Raw genomic sequence first — 25001 nt, 5'->3', positions numbered from 1 at the left:
CTACGATCCAATTCAAGTGAATGGAAGTGGTTGGAAACAATTTTTTGCATGTGGCTGCAGTAGATTGTACCGTAGTTCCCAAAAGCTTCATGGTTGTTGTTTAAAGATTTACTCTACAGACATGTGCAAATTGTTCTGCACTCATAGCGAAATGATGCAGACAATGGTGCAAATATTGTCTTATTGGTGCCATTCTCTACATTTGTGGGGATTGCTCATTACCTGAAAAAAAACACCCTGCACATCACATAATTAGCCTGAAGACATTTTAAAATGGTAAGTATAAAAAAACAAAAAAATGATCCTAGGGGGCTTCAGGGGCAAAGACAAGAGTTGGGGGTCCGGTAAATACATACATGGTATATGGCATGCACAGGCACCGGGAATAGGCGAACTCCCACGCACAGGAGTGACATCATTCCAGCCTAGCCAATCAAGATAGCTAAAGATCCCAAACCTGGAAAAAGACTGGATGAAGGTGCAGGTGAGGGAGCAAGAAGTTTAGTTACAAAAATAGTGAAAAGGCAGATGAATTTATTTTATTGCACAAGGAACATTGCCTGTTCCTTCTGCAAAAAGCAACATGTTTTCAGTTGTTTGCTTTATAATTTTAGTTCTGCTTTAAAGCCTAATTAAATTTAGGAGGAGGTAAGCCTCCTCTTCTTCTGACTCTCCAAAATCTTGCTGTTGTGCTTCTGTGTAGAGAGCTGCTACTAGCAGCCTGCTGAAAAGGGCATTGGTGTCAGAAGACAATTGCTATCTTTAGCCTGGGCTGTTTGTATTTACTTCTTCAATGCAGAAAAAGACTTTTTACTGGTCTCTGCAATGCATGCATAATAATGGAGTTCACTAGCACTTTAAACTTCCAGTCCTTCCGAACACATTACTAATCTATCTGCAGAAAAAAAAGAAAAGAGAAAAAATGTCACACATGCTAAAGAAAAGGCGGATCCCCGTGCTGCTCATTCTGTACTTATGATTGGTTGGATCCTGGTTGGTGTGTTGGCCCTGTCAGTGCACCTCCTTCCCCACCACCCCCTGCTTTCCATGCTGCTTGTCAAGACACCCGACACCCTGTGTAGCTGCACACTAACGTGGTGCATATCTGCTGCCAGATCCAGCCAGATTCTTGCAAGGATCCCTATGTGAGAGTCCAGATCCTGGAAGAAACCCCTAAACAGTGAGTGCCCTCCACTTCTCTATACCCCCCTTTATTGCAGGAGCTGCAGCTTTTTTGGCATGCAAGGGGTGAACTTTTTTTTTAGGAAGGTGTGTCTTGAAGGAAGGAGTACCCACTCACATATGGGATGATCTTTTACTCTGCACATCCATGCAATGCACATTGTCACCATGTCACTTTATGAACATTACAAAATCAGCAAAATAGAAAATGTTGAGATTGCATAGAGTTTAGCTGATCTGGTTCTGCAGAATTGTTCTATTTAGTAGTGGTATTGACCCTGTATTATTCACATTTTTTACACTCCTTCCTGACAGCTACTGTTTACCAAACACATACTGGTCTGAGTTATTTATTTTAATTTATTTATTTATAACCGTTTTTATTTTATTTTTTAATCCATGGTACTATTTGGTTTGTTTGTATTATTTATTATGCACTATTGTTAAATATGTCTGTAAACATCAGATCTTTTTGTTTTTATTCATAGAACAATGTCATTCACAATCAGACTGCTCTCATAACAGCAGACCTTCTATAGTGTTGGAGGGCACTTTTATAAACTTGCAAAGTTAGTTGTGCCAATTTACAATACAGGAGGATGGGAGGAACAGAGGTGGAACAAGGGCACCTGCAGAAAGTTTCCAAGCAAAAGATTATCTAAAGCCTTAGCCTTAATTTAATTTTTTTTTAGGTTTTAGATTTAGAGTGATGAGGGTACAGAGTCCCCATTAGGTTTTTTTACTGCTGTTTGTGACCTTATTGTGAGCCACTGTCACAGGAAAGAGAAAAAATCCAACATTTTCAGTGGGAATGGAGGGTGGAATCTTCTAACCTCCAATTAAAAACTGGGGGAATTTATTCTTTACTTTGGACAGATTTCCTCTCATTTGCTGTTATGTCTGAGGGGTGGGAAATTCTCACCAGTGGTATATAAATGACAAAACTGGACAAAAATGTGTACAGCAGATCTCTTCTGGCATTTCAAAACTACCCTTGCAGTGGGGCTTCATTTAGTACCAATGGTATTATTAAAGAGGACAATTGGAAACTGGGAGCTATAGAAGTGATAGATAAGATAAATTTAAGGGATCATTTTATTACAAAAATAAAGTAGTCACCTTTACTTAAAGTGTACCTAAACAAAAGAATTTTCACTTTTTCGTAAAAGGGTAGACAGCCCTTTAATAAAAAGTAACAATTAATAATATTTTTTTTTTTTTAACTGCAAACCCTTTTAAAAAAAAAATACAGCACCTCCCCGGTGCAGCATCAAACTTTTTTGGCCACTAGGCCATTTCAGGGGTGGACAGGAGCACACTAGGCCGGATTCCCCCTGAAGGGAATTTCCTCTCCTCCGCCATGCATACGGAGGGGAGGGATCTTGGGTGATAAGGGAAAAAATTGGCTATCCCCACGCATGCGCAGTGGGATCGGCAAGATTTTTTCCAACCTTCATCAACCAATCTCGCGCCTGGGTCGGATGACGTAGGAAGAAGAACCCGGAAGAAGTGGCGAAGATGGTGGCTTCCGTAGCGCCGGCCTGAAGACAGATGCCGGGATGACACTGGACCCGATGGAAGAAACCCTCAGGTTGGATCGAACTGCCCTGCGGGATTGAAGGTAAGTGGGTTTTTGGCTCCTGTCTCTCTACGTAAACATCTGCTTTGCTGCCTATATGTCAGTTCAAAAGTAAGAATAGGAATGGCGTGTTTATATAGGAAGATTCCCCTTCATTTTCTGGTTCAATACATTTGGTCACCAGGACAAACAGAGAACTTCTCAATCTCCTTGGTACCCTAGTCATGCTATGACCAACCCTGCATCTACCCCTTGGTTGTGGATGTAATGGAGGGGATTAGTAATGAATTTATAGAGGTTGCTAGGGATTGCTTGTGAGTAGAGGTGAATTGATCATCCCACCTGTCAGTGCTGGCCTGGTTTCAGCACCAAATTTACTTGCAGAGCCAGCAGTGTAAGACCAGTGAAGCCTCACATTTCTCAGGCGAGTATATACATTGATACCCCTGAAATTTTATCTTCCTGCAATGGGTCATTTTTTTCACTATCCAGCCATGTAAGAAGGGCCTTTCTCTACTGACCACCAACACTAGGATGAACTCCTTCACTGACCAGAAATGTAACATGTTGTTCCTGCACCATTCCTTCCACCATTGTGAAGGCAACATCTCCACTGACAACTTCTCAACAGACAACCAATGTAAGGGGTATTTTTTTTTTACTGACCACCAATGTAGAGGGATACTTCTGAACAGATCACCAGACTTTCACATGTTGCATTGGAATTTCATTGATTCTCAATAGAATCCCAATGCACATGCATCCGAAAGCACTGTAGCTTACTGTCAGTTATTGAGGGGCTAGATTTGCATTTCTGCATTGCTAGAAATGGGCCATTCTGGTACAGTAGGTTAGGAGGTGATATAAAATGAATTGACTGCTTTAACATAAATATCTTCAACTATTAGTAGTTGGAACGTAGCTAAGTTTTGTTTAAACTGTTTGTTTAGTATGCAAAATAATTATGTTAGCATGTCTATATATGATGTTAGGTTTGGTGCACTTTCTAACCCCAATTAAAGCAAAAAAAAATATATAAAATTAAAAGCAACAATGTCCCCCAAAATAAAAAAAAACACTGAACCAGAAAACATGTAATTTTATTGGGGCTTAAAGTGATTTTAGGGGAAGTCTGCCCACTGGGGTGCAAACAGAAAAGAAAACCTGCCCGAGGTTCTGCCTTCTTTCCTTGTACCCCTAAAATGTGTTTTTTTTTGCCCATACCTATGTCAGGGACAAGGAGAAAGAAATTCAAGGGAAGTTCCCTTTACAAACTTCAGTTTCTTACCTAAAAACTTTGAATTATGTTTTAAAGCGAATTATGTTATGGAGGGGAGACATCCTGGTGTATTGTGTTAATGCATGCACATTAACAGGTTGATGGTCATTGCATTAAGTACTGTTTCTTTTTTTTGCATGCTGCAATGTACATGTGTTGAGCTGCATTGCTTTAATGCATTGTAGTTTTTTATTTAGAATGAAAAACAAAGCAACAAAGTAATCCCCACAATGTGCACTGCAGTAAGAAATTAATGCTTTATTCAATGCAATGCTCAACAGGGAACAGGTATTATTGGGCCCATAGAATTCTGAAACACAAAAAAGCCTAGTATCAGGAGAGGACAGAGGGAGGTGTAGAGTGTTGCCAGCCACGGACCTGCTTTAATTTTTTAACTCATTTACCTTCAGTTAGCAAAAATTAGGTCTAGATTTTTGTCACTGGAACAATTAGTACCAGTTGGTGGTTGTCTTGGGAAATTCTGGCTTAGTGTAGGTGTTCCTCAATATCATCAAGGACAACGATAATGATCTGGTGCAGTGTTTCTCAGCCAGGGTTCTGTGGAGTGCTGGGGTTCCTCCAGAGGTTGCTAGGGGTTTCTTGAGCAAAGTGCAATCAATTGCGTCTCAGGTCAGCATACCTGACTCCAATTATATTTTTTGGGTATTTGTAAGAATGACATTCCTCCCACTGGTTAGCAATGTAAGAGGTGTTCCTCTCACTGACCAGCATGCTAATGTAGATATAGTAATTATAGCAGGACTTGAAAGGTATGTCAAAGGTTCCTCATGTTAAAAAAGTCAAGAAAGGCTGATCTGATGTGTTTGATAACTAACAATTGTCTGCTAATGACCGTTATTGTTGGACTATTGTTGGAGTAAGAATTCAGAGGAGCACGTCTATGCTTTCCATAAAACATAACACACTGCACTACAGATTGCCAAGCAGCATGTGAGGTCACTCATGGTACCTAAACCACCTAAAACGATTACAAATGATCATTTCAGGTAACAGTAACTACATGTGTATATTAGGCATTAGGCAGTAGTCACACAAACAAGACAGCTGGGCTCAGCTGAGAATTGTTTGTTGGTAAAGAGATTGAGTGTTCCTGTAAACTGCAATAATGAACACATTTTGCTTCAGTCTGCATTTGTAATCTTATATTTATATAAAAAACTAAAGGTCGGAGAGACTTGTATTCTGAATTATCTAAAAGCAAAAAAAGAACCTGAGACCTGAGTAAATAGCTGTTCATCTAGCACATTTAGTTCTTAGTGGGGTAAATTTAATAAAGGCGTTTAGCCGGTTCACTTAGCAGAGTGAATTGTCACTCTGCAAGGCATAATTCACTTCATTTTGGGAATGGCGCAAACCTTAATTGATCCAATCATGGACAAGCAACAATTATGTTGTTTTAAATTGCCTTGTATGTGATTGGATCTTCAAAATGTATTTCCAATGTATTCAGTAAGTTAGGTAATATTACCATGCAGGGGCATAATTCATTTTGCTTAGTAAACAGCCTAAATTCGTCTTGAAAACAGCCCCCTTTTTTTTTTTTGCCTAAAGCTCTCTCAATTACATGTGTATATCTGTTCATATTACAGAACAACCGGCTACATCCGGTAGTGATGGAATGTTTATTTTTACATCAAGCATAAATATAACCTATAGGGTTATTCATTGCTCTTTATATATGGTTGCTTAATCGGTGACACTTGATCAGACAGAGAGGAGATTCTGTGATTGCTTTCACATCAAGGCTAAGTGACATTTCCTTGCTAGGGATGTCTAAAGCTGCGTACACACTGCCAATTTTTGTCGTTGGAAAGGATCTTTCACGATCCTTTCCAACGACAAGGGAGTGCACGATGCATGAACGGTGCTGTACATACAGCACCGTTCATGCTCTATGGAGAGGGGAGGGGGAGAGCGACGGAGCGGCACCCTGCTGCGCGCTCTCCCCTTCACTTTCATTACGATCGGCTGTCGTCCATCGTCCGTGGATCCGGCAGGTCGGTCGTCCGGACGATGGACGACACCGACTGTACACACGGCAGATTTTCGCCCGATAATTGGCCGATGCCGATTATCGGGCGATAAAAATCTGACGAGTGTACGTAGCTTAAGTGTACAATGTATCACATCAATAAATAATTAGTTGGTATATGTCCTTATATTCTATAGTTCACCTTCCAGTTATTAATATAGTATTTACTTTTAAAGCTGTTGTTTAGCTACTACACTTAACTTCTGTATTTAACACCTCTTGAGATAAGCTCAACAGGAGTTCTTCAGTTCAGGAAGTCGGCAAAAATATAAGCCAATATGAAGGTGCTGTAAAACCCCTACTACTGCAATGGAAATATAGCCTACAAATATGTAAACAGATATGGCTTCCTTATGTGTGTGTGTGTGTATATATATATATATATATATATATATATAAAATAATTATAAACAAATTAAAATATTATAATTATGAACTTTACACATAATCAGGTTTCCTAAAACATTATCATGCAATACATTTGTTCGTGCCAAGCTGATCTACATATAAATGTTATATTTTAAAAATATTAAAGACAATAAATCTTTTTAAAAGCAGCCTGCTTTTTTCCTACCCTATCCAACTCAGAAATACTATATGCTTCTATTGATTACTTTCACCTTTTCCTTTCACGTTTCAAGGGACCCTGCCAAGGTCTAGAAAAGACATGTTGTGCATGCACCAAGTATACTAATAACGATAAAGCAGCTGAAGATTTTTTTTTTTTTTTGCTGATCCCAGCTTGCTTACCACACAGTTTAACATATAGCAACAATAAATCAACTTATTAGTATATATCACACATATTTGCGAACTATGTTGTATCATTCCTATGCCATATTTTGTTCCCGGTCATGACCTGTCTTCTGGAATCCCCTGCACCGTCTAGCCTCTACAGCCATTACAACATCGACTTATAGTGTTGTACCCCTCTTCCCAATGCATTCTGTAGATAGGAAAGTTATCTTGAAGGAGATGACAGCAGTGTACTGATGGGCGACGATTCATCTAATCAGTACTTACCCATATTTGTGCCGAGTCAGGCTATGGAATCACAGTTGGGCTTGTTGAGTTATGGTGAAGGTTTTCCATTTACAGGGTGTGTATTTCTACTGTTTGGTTTCTGGGAGTGGCTAATTGAGGTTTTTACAGTTGTTATGTAGACTTTTTCTGTCTTTTGAAAACTGATATAGTGGCGGTGTTTTAGCATTATGGTTGTCTTGCACAGTAATTGGAGGAGTATAGAAAGTAGAAACACATTTAAAACCAATTAAACCAATTAAAAAGACCATCAGATGTCAAAAAACAACAGGCATTTGGACAGTGTTCCTATTTAGGTCTGTGGATTGGAAGAACTATAGAAGGTGACTGACCATAAGACGCTGCATGTTGGCCTTGTTGCCAACCAAAAACTGCAATGCAACCGCACCACCTGGAGCACACCTAAACTATTATTCCACTCTTATTTGTTTTATTATATTGAGAGGGTTTAGCAATTGATTTTTTGCAAAATGCTAGAAAACCGATTTTATGAATAATTTAAAACTACCTGTGTGAATAAGTTATAACTGTTTGCAAGGTTGGATTCAAGATTGTATCCAGAGATTTCAGAGCATGACCTAACTTAACCTGAACACTTTCCTTCCTGAGGCATCTAATACAACGCCCTTTTTTTTCCATTTACCAAGTTACTATTAGTTTAATTCATTGTAGCTCTGTTGGCTGAAAAAAGTTGTTGAAAGCAGTATTCCTTACACATTTCAACAAGTGAAAAGTTACTGTCAGGAACTTTTTTATGAGCTTCTCACAAAAACTCCCAAACATCTGATCCTAAGATTACATTGTGGTTGGTTATTGAATGGACTTTTTCTTACTTATTGTAAATAGTATGTTCCAGTCATTTAATGGCGGGTTTTCAATATATCTGTAAGACTAGATAAGACTATTTTTTGCTTCTAGTTTGGGAAATGACAATAATACTGCATTTCTAGCAGGATCAGCCAGAGTTTACATGATCAAAATATTTTTAAGATGAGAAATCAAAAAAATGTAGGCAGAAATATAATATTCTGGTTTAGTTTTCATCTAAATGTCCGTATTGTCATAATAATCCATTTGATGGAATTATTCCAATATTTCCAACATTTTCTATTCAATTTCTATTTCATTTTCCTCTGTAGGTTGTGCAATAGGGTGTGCATAGGCTCATTATTGTTTGTACTATGGTAGATCCACCATATACATGCCCCCTCATCTCTTTCTTCTACAACACAGGTCAGCAATCTTTTTTGGCCACTAGGCCATTTCAGGGGCAGGCAGAAGCACACTAGGCCGGACTCTCTCTCGAGTCCCGCCCTAATGGCTCCACCCCCCACCAGGAACGCCCCCTGAAGGGAAGTCCCTCTCCTCCGCAATGCATACAGAGTAGAGGGAATGTTCCCTATTTACCCCTGCGCCAGAAGTGTTAACACCGGCCGCCGTAAATAGGAAAGGAAGCCACCACATGGAGGCTCAGAAGCCGCATACGGCCCCCGAAGTTCCGGCTCTGGTAGGTTGTCAGCTGGCATTAGGCCGGATCAGCCAGGGGGCGTTAGGACAGAACAAACTACCAGCTAAGCCGTATCAGGCCTAAAGGCTGGAGTTTCCCGACCCCTGTTCTACAACAACATTAAAGGTGATACAGTGGGGGTTATAGCTGGGGGCCCATGAATATTATGCTATACCACCCCCAGACCAGTGCCTGTATTACCTGTTTTCAGCTGGACAGCTTGGCAGAAGCCAATCCCTAAACGAATATTATCCCTAAACTAATTAAAATAAAGAATTAATGTTTAAGTATTTTCAGAAAATAAATACTGAATAAAAATACAATTCTAAGTATTGTAATTTTCTAGGTGGCTGCATTCACTTTTGACATGTCAGCTAAGCATATGTTTATGCTATAAACCAGGGTTCAGCAAACTTTTTTGGCTACTAGGCCATTTTAGGAGGTCAAGAAGGCACACTAGGCTGGACTCTCTCTCGAGTCCCGCGCTGATGGCTCCGTCACCCATCAGGAACACCCGGGAAAGGAAATCTCCCTCCTCTGCAATGCATACTTAGGAGAGGTAATGTCCCCCTACTCCAGCGGCGGAAGTGGTAATGCCATCCGCAGTAAATAGGAAAGGGAGGCATAACAAGGAGGCTCAAGAGCCGCGGGTATGCCGACCCCTGCCAGCTGGGATCAGGCTGGATCGACCAGGGGGGCATTAGGCTGGAACGGACTACTGGCTAGACCATATCTGGCCTAAAGGCCGGAGTTTGTCTACCCCTGCTATAAACAACATAGACTGCTTTTAACTTTCCAAGGCCGACTTTCTTTTCTCTGTTTTCTCTGTATTTTATTTCTTTGGCAGAATTCCAAGCTTAGGGAAATGTGTAAGTTCAGGAGCAAAGATGTCGCTGACAGTGAGCAATAAGTAGTCCAGTTTGAAGTCTGGCAAACTGCATGTTTTGAATTTATGTATACACATTAGTCCAGGGAGTTTAGCACAGTTTATGAACCATAAATACAGGTCAGCAAATAAAAAAAAAATCAGAGTTTGATCAAGGGATTAAAGGCAGCATTACAATCACAAAAAACAAATAAATGCCATTTTAGATGAATACCCTCTGGCTGTTCCTATAAGCAGTACAGATGATCTCTTCAACTCTAAGCGTACATACAAACAAACATGGGACAGCCTTACCTCTAGCTTACTTTTTTTTTTTTTTTTTTTTTTTTTTTTTTGCATAGCTGATAAATTTAGAAGCTTGTGGAGCTTGAGGTGGGTGTGTGCTGTAACCAGTATATTTGTCAGGCAACAGTAAGGAAGGAATAATGAGACTTCACAGTGTTAGAAAACTGTAAGGCCCAGATCACAAAACATTATTGTGGTTTTCACATGCACTTGTAGAAGTGTTTATACAACAATTTCAACAAGTACGTCAGCTTGTTTTAATTGCTATTTTTACCTTTACCCTTGTCCTAGAATAAGAAATGATATGTTTTAGTTTTTAATGCAATATGGTAATGTGGAAACAATCTAGCAGTGACAGTATGTTTTTAAACTCCCTGACTGTTCTGAGTTGAGGTTAAAGGTAAGATCTTTTGATGATGGAGTCCTGGCTATCCTTAGAATGACCCCTTTCTGCACTTCAGTTATCATTATTATTACTTTCTGAAAAATTATTACAACAATTATTAACTATGCACTAATAAAACATAAATAATATAAGCACCTCAAAGTTTGAGGTCTTCAGTTTTAAACCCCCATTATAGTCAAGCAATAGCTATTATTGTACATCCCCAAATCTCTTTGTTCTTGTGGTTGATAGTATTTAACATTCACATACGAAGGAGAGGAGAATGGGTTGGCCATGGCTCTCTTCCAGGCATTTTACTGTGTCATAATATTACAGATTGTAAAAGTGTTCAGCCAAATACTTTAACAGCCTGTAACATTATGCTATGGTAACATGTTTTGATGCAAGCCGAAAGGTGCCCCACATCTCTGTTCTTCCTTACAAATAGGCCCCCGATAAGTGGATCATAGTACCGAGAGTGTGGGTTCAATCAAAGCTGTTGGTGATTGGTTTTCTTGTGATTATTTATAGTCTTTACGAACACAGATTGCAAAATGATGATAGAGGAAATTATTCTAAACGAAAAATGTTTGTAGAAAAATTTTGAGGTTCTTGTATCTTCATTTTAATCATAAAACTTTCTTGCATTTTTATTTTTATTGAGTGGCAGAAAACATTATTTCATTAGTTTAAACTGACACTGAGAAAAGAAATCTTCTAATCATTTAGAGAATTACAAAGCTGCTTAAACAGAACATGGACAATCCCTTATGGAATGTACTCCGTACATGGATACTGACCCCTTGTACTGTTTCTGAGTTACTAGGACACTTATAATCCATGTTCCAGGAATTTGTGTTGCATTCATGGCACTCTCCACACTTTATCGTAAAACTGATCCATGGGTCAGAGCCTAAGAATCTTGATCTCAATACTTGAAACACATTTTCCACTTAACTTATTACACTTTCCCCTAGCCATTGCAATGGACTGCCTTAGTTAGAAGTGGCACAAGTTCAGCCTCCAGCAGAAATGTCTGGATCCCTCCAACAACTTTCCAGCCAAGCTTTTTTTCCCGTAGGATGACTCCCTCTATACAATCCAGCAGACTGTTCCCAAGTATGAAATGATCAAAATAAAAACTGGTAATTGGAAACTATACTAAAGACCAGAGATGATGTAAAGAGGCAGGGAGAACTGTCAGAAGGCATAATGTCTGGCTTCAGTTAGGCTGCTGCCAGAGGAGGTTTGGGTATCATCAGCAACTATCAATCTCAATCATAATCGCATCAATAATTATTTATTAGTTGTATAACAACTCTCACTTTTTTGTACTTTGTTCAGTTGCTCTTTTTCACAGCTTTCATGGATGAAAAAATTGTAATATTTTTAAGACAGAAAACATGCTCCAAAAACATCCCATGTCTGTCTTGGTATTTTTTTGTGTAATTAGTTGAATAAAAAACTTGACTAAATCTTAACTGATCACATAACATAAGCTTAATGTAAATTCAAAATACAACTGTCCTGTAAAACAACTATGTAATCCCATGCATCTACACACTCAGAAGAATGAGAATAATATTTGTATGAGGTCACGTCTGAGCCTGTGTGTTATTACTGAGCAAAGCTGAAACATTAAATAATTATGAGTTGAGAAGTTCTGAGAAACCAATTTATTTTTACTTGTTATTATTGATTTCTCTTGACATCTATTGGCTTTTATCCAGCATGGAAATTATGTGAAAGTGTTAATTGGATATATGGCATGCCAACGCTGTTCTATGAATTTGAAAGGTCTGCCCAACACCTCAACTGGAGTAGAGAAGTATGGACCTGTGCCATCATTAGACCAGCAGACAGAAGAAGCCTGTATGTTAGGTAAGTAAGCAGCACTTAATGTATTTGGTGGGGTTCAGGGAACTGCAGATACGAATCAGAAAAGCAGAGTTATGTGTTCAATTTTGTAGGATAATTTAAAGATTATACAAATCATGGCATTTAAGAAAAAGTCATGAATGAAGGAGTGCAGACCATCTACTGAAAGCATAAGTTGTCTCTTTATTTTTCTGACCCATTGACTTCAGTAACCCAAAGTGTGCAGGCCAGAAAAGTAGGCCTGAAGCCAGATAGGCAGAGGGCCTCATGACAGGGAGGAAGGGAATACATAAATGCAAAAAAAAAAAAAAAAAAATAGAGAAAAGTGCGGGAAAATTAAGGGCACTGATTGGTGCTTGATAAGAAATAAAAGGGGGGGAGTGAGAAGGGGGGTGACAGCGGTTAGGACGGGACAAAAGAGAGTTTCCCACCCTCCCTCCCTAATTTTCGAAAGGCTGGCTCATTTTATTCGTCATAGCAGCTAGGGTGGGGGGCGGTTTTTAGTATTTGAATGTCCATGGAAGTTAGAATTCAAAATGGGGGAATGTACGGGGGTGGGACCCATAATTGTATGGGCACTGTTTGTTATGTGGTTGCCTTGCATGACACTCGGTTGTTGTGGAGGCTAGGTTTCCGAGGTAGAACCCACTAAATGTCCCCGAGGCGGGGTAAGGGCGGCTGGGGGCCGGGAAGTGGAGCGGACATGCCTTGGTGAAGAAGGAGGTTATACTGGAACATCCATGGACTAAAAAGGAGGGTGTTTGTCTCCCAGTTGACAGACAGATGGTGGCTGGTTGGTTAAATGGTTTGGTTATAAATGTTGTAATATGGTTAAATAAAAGGGGCTGCTATGGCCAATTTTTACCAACAAGAATGGTGTGTGTATTTTTTGGGGTACCGAAAGGGTAAAGGAAAAAATTGGTCAAGTTATAGCGGCTATGGATTCATCTGAAGTACCCTAGTCATGTCAGAAATCAAACTCAGTAATCTTTATACTTATTCTAGGACAGTGACGTAAAGTGAAGCGAATTAGCATGACTGTCTGGTCACCAGCTTTTTCTAAAGGAAAAATGAGCACTGGCAACTTTCATGGTTTTAAGATTCATATTTAAGGTTTATTCATTTATTATAGCTGTTTAGTCTGCAAGTACCGTATTTTTCGGACCATAAGACGCACTTTTTTCCCCCCAGAAGTGGGGGGAAAAAGTCCCTGCGTCTTATCGTCCAAATGTAGCCTCTGTGCCCGGGCCGTCTCTCCGGTATCCTCCCCAGCCGCTGTCCCGTCCCCCCTGTGTAGCCCCCCCTCCGGCTTTTCTCCTGTCCAGCGCGGCCAGAGTGACTGTGACTCCTGTCACTCTGGTATCTTGCGTCCTCCCACTCTCAGCATGATTGGCTGACAAAGTCATGCTGGGAGCAGGAAAGCACACACATACACAACACACGTACACAACACAAAGTAAACAAATGTTATATTGCAATCCGATTGTCTTACATAGTATGACAATCGGATTACAACTGAAAGGAAATACTCACCCAGGTGTCCGCAGCTCTGCTTGCTGCTGGCATCTTGCAGAGAGAAGTATAGCAGAATGCAGAAATCCTGCATTATGCTATGTATCTCTCTACACATGCCAGCAGCTTCCAGCCTCCGTATCTGTCTCTGTCTGTGTGAGCACGCAGGGAAATCCCCCCCCTCACATCACTCCGGAGGATGAGTCATCTTCCAGTGATGTGATTGGTGAAGTATGGGGGTGTGTCAGGGAGGGAAATTTAAAGGCAGATTACAATGTAATCTGCTTTTAAATGGTTTTTACAGTACAAAAACACCACACAACATAAAAATAAAAGTACAGTACATTTTGATTTTATTTTTAGATTACATTGTTGTCTATTATTTCATTATTGTTTTAAATTATTATTTATATGTATGTATTATATTATAATTTATGATTTTAATATAATAAATAAATATAAATAATGTTAATAATGGTTCTAAATGCTGCTGTTTACTTTACAGGGTTGATTACATGTGTTTATGACTGTGCTGTTGGTTTTTAATGCACATAAAATATTTTAGGACACTATTTGTTTCAGAATATTTTTTTCTTCATTTCCCTTCTCTAAAAACTGGTGCGTCTTATGGTCCAGTGCGTCTTATGGTCCGAAAAATACGGTAATAATAATGCTCTAGAGTAAGTAGACAGGGTGTCCTGAATACACTTCTAGCTCTGCTGAATATTCTGATGTTACTTGCTATTGATTGATGTTATGCAGCTGTACAGAGAGGTCATAAAGTTAGCAATATGAATGTGGTTAGAACTTGAAACCAGTTACCTAGGCAAGTCAGGTTGTCTGATCTATGATTTAAATGCATATTCAATCTACTTATAATACATATAAGGTAAAAAAATATGCCATATACAATTATTTATTATTGTTAGTTGTTTCATACAGTGTAGCGTTATTGTGTATGCTTAATTTTGTACTGGAAGTAGAAAGGTAATTTATTGGGAATTTATCATTTTGTTATTTTATGTATTTACATAGCTATGTAAAATTTCATATGGACATGGGAGCTGTAAAAAAGAACAAATAAGGTCCTGGGAATGTTAACGACTTTCCCTCCTACCCCTCCCAGGTCATTTTATTGTAGACATACCCTGTTAACATATTTCATTAAAATAGGAAAACACTGTGAAATTTTTGACTAAAATTCTAATATATTGTACACTGGTGTATTACCTTTAATACTCATACTTTACCTTACTCATACTCATACCTCATAATACAATACTTTTCCATAACTTGTGTGATTTCTATGTACTTTGTAAAACCTTAAAATGCTCTTCTATATACTGTGTTCCTCCTTATAAGTAACTCATGATTTTCCACTTTTTGTATTGCTCCTATGTGCCTTAAAAGGATATAATCTTGTTCACCTTCCGAAAAACTTGCCTATACTCTAATTAGCACACCCACCTGTTTTCACACCCTCTATACCAAGACATATTTTAAGATGTTTTTAAAAGGTTACAAACTATTAGCAACAATTGCAGTATTTTCATGTTCAAAGATGTTTAAATCATGATAAAGACCATGCCTAAAATATAAGATAAATGCCTAAACCACGAAACAAATTTGTCAGGCTCACATTGGTCTATTTGGTTTACTTAGAACATATAGCAGGAAGTAAAGAGAAGGATTCAGACTTTAATCGGTGTTCTTATCAGTGGTCAGGGTGCTGCAGGCGGATAAGTAGCATTGTTTGTGGCGATAGGCGCCATAGCAAGCAGTATGATGAGGTATTGTATATATATTAGAAAAGCAGTATGGTTGTGTGCTAAAAAAAAGGGGTCATTCGAGAGCAATAGAGACAGACAAGGGTAGCACTACAGAAGGGTGCTGGAGACAGGTGAGAACAACAAAGGAGAGAGGTGTTAAAACAAAAGAGTGGCCACTTTTTATTAATTCAGTCTGCATGTTAATCACATCTCTGTTTTGAGATTAGATTTAGCCCTGGGTTCTTCTGGATTAATCCCCTATGTTAAATCATTACTGTTGACCCTCCAGCAAACTTCATCAAACTTTATTATTATGACTTCAGATCATGTAACTTTATCTAACCCAACTTTCCTTCTATATCTTAATTAGTATATCTTCAATTTCTTAAATATATCATCCACTCCACCTGCCATTCTGCCACCTGTTGAAATAGATTTCAGGATATCTGGGAATATAAATCTATACATCTCAAAATTACTATGTCTATCCTAACACCTTTATAACAATAATTCAAAAGTAAGTGTTATACTTGGTGTTTCTCTCTTGGTGGCAAGAACAACATATTTATTTTAATAGTTTGGATGCTTTAGCTATTCTACTTTCAAGTAACTCTTTCTATTGAATTCTTTTTCAAAAAACTACTTTTAAAACATACACAAATATGTGTTTGGGAATTCAATATGGAAAAAGAAATGATTGAATGATGAATCTAATGAATTAGATTGGAGATTTTGCAATACTTCAGAGAGACAAGTGCCCTTTCATCCCCCTGTTCTTGGATATAGTTTATTGTTTCCCAGCCCCAGCATCCTATGGGATGGGATGGGAAGGGATGGAAGAAAGCTCCTCCTTGTACAACATGTTCCAACACACATATAATGAAAATAGCCCCCTATACACTCGTAAAACTAAAAATATGCACACTTTAGATAATTGTTCAGAGCAAGTTGTTTGCAAAGATGAACAACATACCAACCCATAATGAACAATTTTTTTGCAGAGCTCTACACATATCTGTACTGACTACAGATGTCATAATTTAAAGGTCACATACCTACTGGACATGCATGCATGGTTGTGTGTACAACTATTAATTGTCTCAAAAAAAACTGTACACACAGTAGGAGATGACAGATAATCAGTTGAACTAATCCATCAGGATGATTTGTTTTTGCACCCTAGAATCATCCTGAATAATTTTCTTTTAACAGCATTAGATGATTTTTTATCAAATTATTAAACATGATTTATAAAGGGCCAACATATTACGCAGTGCTGTACATTAAATAGGGGTTGCAAATGACAGACAAATACAGACAGTGATACAAGAGGAGGAGAGGACCCTGCCCCGAAGAGCTTACAATCTAGAAAATGAATATCTAGCATGTATATGGTCCAACCAGCTAGTCCTGACGTTAACCAAGCTTTGTCTAAACTATAAATACCAGAATAGAAGCACTTCTTGGGATACTCTCAAATCTCTCCAAAAAAAGCTGAGGAATTCCAGCTCAATAACAAATTATAGCAAATCAAACATGCTTTACAGGCACGGTCTTAGTGGAAGCTGCTTCCACTGGGGCTTCAGATTTTTACCTAAGCTTTGCTCAAAATGCCTTCTTCAGTGTACATGTTAATAGAAAAATTATTTGGGTATCATATCAGATAAACAATGGTATGTAATAATAACTTTCACCAAAAGTGCCTTTATCTCATATTTACACTAACTAATTTTTATATGCTAGGACGCTTTGGAACACCTCTGTATGTGGGCTTAGGAAGATAAATACTGCAAAAAAAAATTGTGGTAGAGACCAGGGAGACTGTATTCTGCACCTAAATTGTTGCGGTATGGGCCCTATTCTGTATTCAGAGAATGTTGATTATGTGCATCCTGCATTCCCTATTCCAATAGGTCTGCTATAGGTATTATTGTAATCATGGTTTGTATCCTGTATAACCAGAGTTCTAAGTCACTAGAAGTTTATAGCCAGTTTGTTCATTATTGATTGCTTCTACTTTCACTAGACATTTACAAGTTGATTGTTCATAACAGAAGAATCAATATTGTTTACCACATGTTTTGCTATGCTTCATTACAGTAATTACTCTACATTTTACATTAGTGTGCTTTAAAGTGTCTTGTTCCACAGTGCCAGTACCTACCACCACCATCTTTTAATGCAGAAAACAAATGTTATGCTAAGTGAGCAGCTGAGCCTGTTGGAAAGTGGTAGTTTCATGTTCCTAGAATAGTTCATTCAGAAAACTTACTTCATTGACTAAACTAATGCTTTTATTGGACACAATTTATTTTATTGGCATTATTTTTACAATATCTAATATTACAAATTATACTTGTGGTTAAGAGTGTAAACACAGAGCTAATTTGTTGTTGCAGTCTCAGTTTTTATGGGTGTTAAGCTGTAAACTTGTTAGTTAAAACTGTTGAAATTGGTCCATATGGATAGATTCAACCATGCATTCATTTTATGGTTAGTTATTCATGACATTTTATCTTTGTTGATTTTACTGGCAATAGCAGATGGCTTGCACTTAGTGAAGTGAACCAGATAAAAAGACCAATATCTGTACTTAATAACAGTCAATGTAGCACAGTGTTCCCCGGCAGTATAGGTGAAGTGAAATCTCTCCATGGAGCAGGCAGATGGATCGTGACTTATATTGTGAAGTGCATTCAGGGGATAGATTGTGTAAATTATCTCCCCTCCTATTGTGTGTTAAGTCCCCCACCTCCTAGATTGTAAGCTCTTCGGGGCAGGGTCCTCTCCTCCTGTGTCCTCTGTCATTTGCAACCCCCTATTTAATGTACAGCACTGGGTAATATGTTGGCACTGTATAAATCCTGTTTAATAATATTAATAATAATAATAATAATAAATACTCTTCCTTTTCTGTCCTTCTATATGATGTTGAATAAGTGAAGTTTCGTTTGGATTATGTCAGATGGTATCAACCTTGTTGAAACCTGATTGGTACATTCACTTCATCATCCTTATACTTAATAAAATTTGTTTGCCAAAACATTAGCTTTCTTCTAGAATTCTAGCTAACAAAGACTTAGGGCAGCAGGTTTTCTTTTTTCAATGGTATGGTTTAGTTCCTGTTGACTACAGGGAACAAAGAAGGATTTAGAAATATGGTCTCTACGTAGTAAGCTGAAGGTGAAACTTGCTGATTTTTGGGTGAACTGATGAACGAGCCTACAAGCAAACAGACTGGCAGAGCCAGACTGGTTAGAGAAAGTGGTGGGTTTAGTGAAAACAAGTGGATATATTATACTGTATGAATGGAGGGTATGGATGTATTATTCCTACCACATTTGACTGTTGAGAAACATCTGATCGTCATATGGTAAGCAATGCACTGATGTAGTACAAAGGTGTGCCCGCTGTATCTGCAAGTTTGTTGTGGAGTTAGGAACAGCCCAATCTATCAGAGACTTTGAGGCCAATGCATCTATTACTGTGGACCTATAGTAATAGCAAAGTGCAACCTTGCTGCATGTTCTTTATTATAACTGGACAATGAATTGAATGGGGATGCTTTACTAAAGCAGAAGAACATGTTCACTTTGCTAAAGACATTTTAATTTAGTGAATGAGGTGAAGCCTAAAAATAAAATTTAATTTGCAAATAATATCCTATCATGTTGTTAAGGTTAAACACACCTGTCATTTTTCCCTATTCATATCAGGATCACAAACAAATATAAAGTTTGCTCATTACCTAAATACTTCACAATAAAGTTACTCAACCACTTTTCTTTTACTGAATACATTTAACTTTACATTCAACAATAAATGTCTTTGTAGGAAATAGGGAACAATCTTGGAATACTTCTTTATTAGCTTATACCAGAGAAGGGAGCGCTGCAAAGCAGGAAGTGGAGCATATTTAGGAAAGTAGAACTAGGCAAATGTCCAGCATAATAAGCAGAAGACTTTAATTGGCAGGGACCAAGCCATGAGCTTTTTTTTCTCACTGCACTACTGTGTGAACAGATGTCTCTGTTTAAATAGTTTGGGGAGCAACAGTGTGGAGAGATTGAGTCATCTGTATATACAGATTACAGTTAGCAAAGTGCTGTAAAGGTATCAGTAGATGAACAAAGCAGGACAGAGAATGTTGCTAATTTAAAGAGATTGTTATGTCCAACACAGGTGTTTGTCAATATATCTAAAGGTGCGTACACACTTCCAATTTTTATCGTTCCAATCGAACGACGAACGATCGATTGGGCAAAAAATCGTTCGTAAAAAAGTAACCAACGACGCCGACGAACGAGGAAATGGGTGGAAACGAACGACCGGACCGGCGGATCGGATTGGGCGAGGATCGTTGAACATCGTTCGTGTGTACGGTCGTTCGTTGATCGTCCATGATCTGAGCATGCGTGATGATCGAACGTCCGTTCACTTTCCTGACGTGCACATAGTTCCTCTATCGCTTAAACGATCGTATCTATTGTGTGTACAATATCTACGAACGAGTGTCGTTGTGCTATTTCATATTATCGTGTCGTTACCTCTATGTGCAAGATCGGTGCTATACGATCGTTCATATATATCGTGCAGGAACGTTCGTCGTTCGTTTTCCGACGATAATAATTGGAAGTGTGTACGTAGCTTAAGACTCAGAAAGAGACAGATCTGTCCCCTTGTCTTCTTTTGAATGTAATGGGTGCATTGGTTTAAATCTTTCATTTGCATCTGATGATTTGGTAAGTAGCAAATTTCCTGTATTAGTATGAAATCACATACCCACCATAGTGTATCTATAGAGTGACAGCATTGTCATTTTAAGACAGGACTGCAGATTTCCTTCACCTCTTCTTCATAACAGACATGAATGTGTAGTACACAGGTATTTTTGTAGTTATCATATAAAAATAAGAAAAAAATCTTTAATTTACCATGTCAAAACAGACTTTATTCTGGTGCAGTAATAGATAACATACTATTGAAGTCAGGTAATAAAGAAGTGAAAATGTATTGGCTGTCAATTAGAAATGATTGTGAAGTACAAATTATTTTGGAGGCTCTGTACAAAAAAGGAAATTGTCATATTAGATGTAAAAAGAAATGTAACTAGTAGAGGGAAAATGATGGTGAAGAAAATGTATGTATATATTTTCATGTATACTTATTGATACAATGGGCCTGATTTATTTAGGCTCTCCTTAGCTGGAGAGGTTACACTTTTACCAGTGAAGCTGGGTGATCAAGCAAACCTGAAATGGATCTGGTTCAGGATTGAAAACAGTTGCTAACAAATAGCAAATGCCTTTTAAAAATCCATTCCAGGTTTGTTGGTTCACCCAACTTTACTGATGAAAATGTATCCTCTTCAGCCTTGGAGAGATTTAATAAATCAGCCCCCATAAAGTGAAGAAGCAGTTACTAGTGACCCTAATAAATGGACCAGCATATGGAAGGTGCATTCCTTTATCACTCTTTCTCTCCCTGCTGTTGGAAGAAGCATGTTACAGTATATGCAGTATATGCATCGCTACCCTTTACCGGTACAAACTAACAATAAAGAGACAGTTTAATATTTATTGAGCTATATTCCCACCTACTCTCAAAATCAACTAAATAGCCATCCCTTCCCTTTCCAACCTAATTATGTATACATCCTCATGATTACTATGCCAATTACTAAGATACAATAGAAATTTTTTTTCTTTATGAAAGCATGATTGAAAGCTTTATGAATGTATAATTGCAAAAATGTCTGTTAATGCTGCCAGAAATAATATGAGCAGATATATTTCTGGGCGTTCTGCCTCTTAAGGGTTAAGGGGTCCTGTAGTTTTGTTTCTGTTGTCCTGATACAAAAAGGTGAGTGACCATTGTTGGCCTGGGACAGGAAATGTTATGGGCAGAATCACCTGGAGAAACTGAAGAAAAAAAAGCCAGAGGGAAGAAAATATTTTGAGCCACAACATATGGGGAATAGGAATTGTAATATACTTTTTTATAGTGAGTTGTACTACATTTTAGCTATAACAAAAAACATTTGGGACTTTCACTGTCAGTTTGTCCTTGTTTGTCCTTAGACCTTGTTGATCGAATATCTGTTCTTGCCGTCCAGGAACTCTGAATAAAAATTGTATTATTTGGTGGGAGATTTACTAGAGACAGACCAGTATAGGTCGAATGTCATATAAACTGCAGTGAGTATCCACTAACATATAGTGGATACTCAACTCACCTGTCCCTATTCTGTCATGGGAACTGCTATCTTCTTCCTTACTTCCTCATTCTGATCTTCTGCCATCTTGATTGGCTGGGTAGGGTTGACATAAGTCCTGTACAGATCCGCAGGTGTACAGAAGCGCTGGAGTTCATTTAGTTCTGGCATTTACCAGGGTTGTGCCAGGTATCCCTGACAAACAAGGCTAAGCTGCACATGTACAGCTCAGCAAATTCTTACAGCTGTGACCGTGATCAGGCAGGTAGGAATGCTTACTGCAGAAGGGATATTGCTTGTCCCATTCTGCACAAAAAAACAAATGTCTGATCACAAAAATCTTGGAAAACATATCAAACAAGTTTTCAAACACATGTAGTAAACACTTTTTTATACAAGGCACTTTTACAAAATTCCCTGATTTGAAGTGGATATTATAAAGGGCCCAGATGGCCCCTATTTGGAGGTGCTATTTCATATTAGAGGTAAAAGAAAAAGTTGACAGGTGTGCTTCAACTCTTAAAACTGTACTCTACTATTATAAAGTTTGATCAGCTTATCCCAGTTGTATTCTGTAAACGGGTAGTGTTTTTTTCTGTGCCTCACTTGTGTTTGATGATTAAAATTACCATGCTGTTTTAATGATATATCAGGGCCTGAGGATTTCAAATGGTATGGCAGCCCATAGACTTATGAGGGTGGTCAGATGTGCAATCCGACAGCTGGATCAGCCTGTGTGTTTATAAACTCGAATATTCTGCTTGGCAGCACATTTCAGTTCATGGGAATGCAGATGGGATGGGGAAAGTACAGAGTGGCACTGGCTGGAGTTGCTGTTAGTTTTAAGTCTAAGCATTGGTATTTGTGGCAGGTTTTCTAATGCTACCCTGTGAAGTTGCTGCCTAGATGAAGTTAGGGGCTCCCATAGACACAAGAATATTGCTGAAGACAGCAATGTCTGCTGGCACATGAAAAGGTGGACTTATTTCAGGTCTACCACACATGTAATCTGGGATGTTGTCAACATTTAAATTGGAGAAAATAAGTTATCATGCGGCTTTGGTGGAATACCTTAAAAATGTTCCTGTGTCATCATGAGAGATGTACAATATACATAATGTGCGTATCCAGGTAAGTTACATAAAAGCTGAAATGTTTTTACCTGACAATGATAACCATTCACTGTCATCTCTAGTATTGGAATTATTGCAGCCTGGTCTCTTCAAACAAAGATGATAATATTCTTTTCATTCCCACTTATTTAACATGGGAATGGCTGTGGAACATTCTGTTACTCTTGTGCTGTGTTAATGTAGTATTCATTAATCATGATCTGGCAAAGTCCTTGACATAAACCATGTAACATGCATCTGTTTTAGTCTTCTGTTTGGGATTTATATTCTTCAGTTCTGCAGGTTCAATGACGTGCTATCTCTCCACTGAGATGCAGTTTCTTTTTACACCCGTTTTGATGTTGTAGATTTCATGCTGAAGACACAAGTTACCGATAAATATTGTCTGATGAACACAGCTGTTTAACTCTGATGCATTATATCCCTGTTTGATTAATTTATATTTTGTCTTTGTCTACAGTCTGAACTTTTTATGCTCAGCTTTGTCTGAAATGTATTTAGCTTTCCACTAATGTGATAAGTAAGTGATAGTATGAAAAGGATTTGATGTTTCAATAAGGGTATTTTCATTGAATTTAGATACTCGATTTCTTGCTGGATCATGATTCCTGTTTTGTACCCCAGTGGAGAGATCTTGTCCTATCTTTCTTCCTATCCCTGTGACAAGCTGAAATATCCTCTACTTAGCTAAATTCCATGTAACAAGCCTTCTCTATAAATTCCAAACTCTTGATCAACAGTACCCAGGATCCAGGACAGCAGGGATCCACATTTTGGTGGTGTGTAGCAGGGCTGGATCCCCCGATTAATGTTTAAAACAATATATATGAAAAATCAACATTTAAGGGCACAGAAAGTGTTTTGTTTAACTTTACAAAATGTCAGGTTTGTTTATAAAATGCTTTAAAGCTATTAGTTATAGTACAGTATTTGAACACGCAGACCTTTAAAATAGGTGCTTTATAGGGCAGACAGAGAGTTACATAGAATTGCCATATGAAGAGGCTTCATTTACTGCTGTGGCTTCACTTGAATCATTTTTTTCTGAACCATATCAGCTAAAAGCCCCCATGGCTGTCACTGGCATATTCTTGCACATTATTTCCTTTTAGTCACCCAGACTTCCCATTCACATCTGCCCACTGATGGCAAACCCAGAAATCAGTAACAAAATTAAGTAGTTTCAAACTTCATTCTTTCTTTTAATCTTTAAAGAAATACCAGAGATTTTGATGTTTTCAAACTCTTATCATTATCCTGGTAAAACCACCTACTACCAATGTTAAGCACAACCACCCCCCTCCCACTTTTAAACGCGTACCCCTTGGTGTAACGTAAAAAAGCTCCGTTGTTTTAGGCATACATAGAATTATCCAATGTTATCAGTGGTGGGTGAAAGAAACTACAGACCAAGTTTGGTAGAGGGGCCTACAGAAAAGTAAGTACAATTAGGTAAGTCTGAAACTTAAAGTTTTACCTAGTTAAAAATAGGAATATCATTTTTTTTTTTTGGCAAGGGATTCTACTGTGTATTTTACTTTATTTGTCCATTTTGATTTTGGTTGATTTAGTTCCCACTTTCTTTAAAGCGAAACAAGAAAATATATCAAAACAGTGCCTTAGAAAAATCCATATTTGTTTTGTATTCTCATGTTACCAACATCTTGTTCTCTTTTAGAGGCTGTTACATTTTTGTTTTTGTAATATGTAAACTGCAGTGGGATAAAATATTTTTTTATAACTGCTGGTTGAAACATCTTTAGCATCTGACACTTCCTGGTGTGTAGCATGCCTAGCATCCTTCTGAGGGTAATTTCCTGAGCCCCCTCCTGGTACTACTATCTTCTTGTGACATAGGGTTAAAGCATGAAACCACAGCATGCGGGAATGGTCCAAGCATCCTACAATCACAGAATGTTGGATTCTAAAGATTTTTAAAGCCAGCAGAGCTCCTAAAAATATGGGGTACCTGTGATGCTGGACTCATAGTGGTACATTTTTACCTTGCTCTTTTCATTGAGGACAGCCTGCATAACATATCTGATTTTAGTTTTTATCAATGCACCCTTCTAGTAGTTGTCCCTGTAATTCTGTTTATTCAAACACTGTACAATGAGCCAGAATCATGCTGATTTACATGGTGTATAAGAGTAGATTTTTTCTTTTGCAAACTAGACAGTTAGCATAGGGGCTCATGGGTTAGCACTAAGACCATTGCAGCACTAGGTCCCAGGTTTGAATATCAGGAGGACACAGTATGGATGCATGGAGTTTGCAGGCTCCCCACAAGTTTGTGTG

General features: G+C 38.2%; 1 protein-coding gene across 3 annotated transcripts in view; it reads left to right on the top strand.

Moving 5' to 3' along the window:
• Positions 1 to 1025: 1025 nt before the first annotated feature.
• SLC7A2 (solute carrier family 7 member 2) overlaps positions 1026 to 25001 on the top strand; it is a 70461-nt gene continuing 46485 nt past the window's right edge. The window contains exon 1 of one of the 3 annotated variants that reach the window (XM_072406179.1): positions 1026 to 1180. The gene's annotated coding sequence lies outside the window, so the exon portion shown is untranslated. Of the gene's footprint in view, positions 1181 to 22470; positions 22702 to 25001 lie in introns of those variants that run through there. The other 2 variants (XM_072406183.1, XM_072406180.1) reach the window with 2 other exon arrangements.

This window comes from Pyxicephalus adspersus, chromosome 3 (genome assembly GCF_032062135.1).
Source record: "Pyxicephalus adspersus chromosome 3, UCB_Pads_2.0, whole genome shotgun sequence".
Taxonomy (NCBI): Eukaryota; Metazoa; Chordata; class Amphibia; order Anura; family Pyxicephalidae; genus Pyxicephalus; species Pyxicephalus adspersus.
Note: the sequence above shows the minus strand (reverse complement) of the source record. Positions and strands in the feature narration are given on the sequence as shown.